Genomic DNA, 2,006 nt, shown 5'->3' with positions numbered 1-2,006 from the left:
TGCTGATAAGACATTCTTGGTTTAGATTTGTTGTCCATGCTACCTTCACAGCTGATGAGGCAATTCTCTAGCTGAGAATACATAAGCACTTTCTGAGTGAAATGGGAATATGTGCGCTAGTAAGAAAGAAAAAGAAAACACATCCTTTCAGTTAAGAATATTTCTTTTTCAGTATATGTACATACTAAAAAGCCAGATTTTATTTATGTGCTGAGAATGTTTCTCTGTATAACACGTCTGCACCTCTCCGAGTACTTCGGCCCACATTCTGCACACACGTAGGCACACTCCTAACGTCGCCCGTCAGAGTAGTCCCTCTGCTACCAGGGAGACTCCTTACATGTAAAGTTAAGGAACATATAGAAGTGCTTTCAGTATCAGGGCCTGAAACTTTCAACCCCTGGTTAATAGTCTTAATATTCACTTTAGTTAAAGCATCACTGATGTAATAAAGGTATTTTTTCATAACATTTATCATTTTACTTTAAATAGTAAATAGAATTTTATGACTGTGTAATCTGATACTCCATCAAATAAATGTACAAAACCATGGAAGCAGAATCTTCATTTAAAAGTATAGGTTATATAGAAACATATCCTGGTCTTGCACCCCTTGAAAATCATTTGTTCCTAGAGTTCTAATGGCAAACACATCACAAAAACCAGCTTTTAACCACTGACAAAAAGGAGTTTTGTGTTTTATGTTGTAAGGGTTAGATCTTGTTCCAGAAACACTGTTGATCAAAATAATTCTGTACAGATATTTGGAGGATGTTTTGTCAAATACTAAGCATGTTATGCTGCTTAAGGTGTTTTCATGTGAAATGCTTTATTGTAATCTTGAGCCTTACGTTGATATGTTTAAGCAGTTGTACTGACTAAAGTAATTTTGGAGATCACAATTAAACAGAAATGTTCTGCTTGATCTCAGAGGTTTCTATGAGTCTGCCGTTCGGTGACAGCTCCTCACCTTAACACGCCTGCCATCTTGGAACACTTTGCACTCATCTGCTGTCAAAACATACCTTGTTCTGTAAGTTGCACAGCATGATGACCATCAGCGAGAGGCAGCCATCTTCAAAAATGTCCCAAGGAGCACTAACATGGAGCCATGAAAATCCTGCATGCAAACAAACAAAAATAAAAAACTATGCTCAATTAAACCTCAGGCCTGCTCCATTATTTTCCTTTAGCAGGGGAGAAGTTGAGCTTATTTGCCTTGATATATGTAGAAAGTGAAGTTAAATCTCGACATAAATATCTGCAGCTAGCCACTTTTCCACCAGTTCAGCTGGAGAGCAGTATTACTCAAGTTCCTACTGCAGCTGCAGATCAAGATCTGCCTGAAGTCTTTGCAATTAAACCACTTAACTATTGTCGGTTGCTTACTCGTGACCAACAGATAGAACACACTCATCGTACTTCCCAAGACAGGAAACAGGACCTGGCAGAGCGGGCAGGTGGGACTGCCACCTGCAGACACACCACCCGTACCAAGACTGGACCACACCTTCACAGCAGCGCACCAGTGTCATTGGTACCGTACGCCACGACAGAATTAAGTGTCTACAGTGTCTAGTAAGTACTTAAATAAGCAAGGGCTTATTAGTATTATTTTTAATTGGTTTTTAATTTTATTATTTTATTAGTATTGTTTTATTAGGATTATTTCTCGTCATTACTGATGAGAAATACATGTCAGGAAGAGCTTTAAGCAAGAACAGACCATCTGAAGTAGCTGATCTTCTAGCTTGCCTTAGCAGACCCACAGGATAAGCCTGAGGCGTTCCTCCTGCCCGCAGCGTTGCTGGTGTGTCAGTAGTGGACTGGACTCAACAGCACACATCATCATCAACGCTAACTGCCTCAGTAATGAACTCAAGGATTCCCAGCCAGCCCGCAGATGACAAAGCCTCCCAAGCAGCGCTGGCACTGCCTGCCGCAACTCCATGGCAGCGCACAGAGACAGGCCGGGAGCACCTCTACCGCCCGGCTGCAGAGAGACG

This window comes from Phaethon lepturus, unplaced genomic scaffold (genome assembly GCF_000687285.1).
Source record: "Phaethon lepturus isolate BGI_N335 unplaced genomic scaffold, ASM68728v1 scaffold5476, whole genome shotgun sequence".
Classification (NCBI taxonomy): domain Eukaryota; kingdom Metazoa; phylum Chordata; class Aves; order Phaethontiformes; family Phaethontidae; genus Phaethon; species Phaethon lepturus.
Note: the sequence above shows the minus strand (reverse complement) of the source record.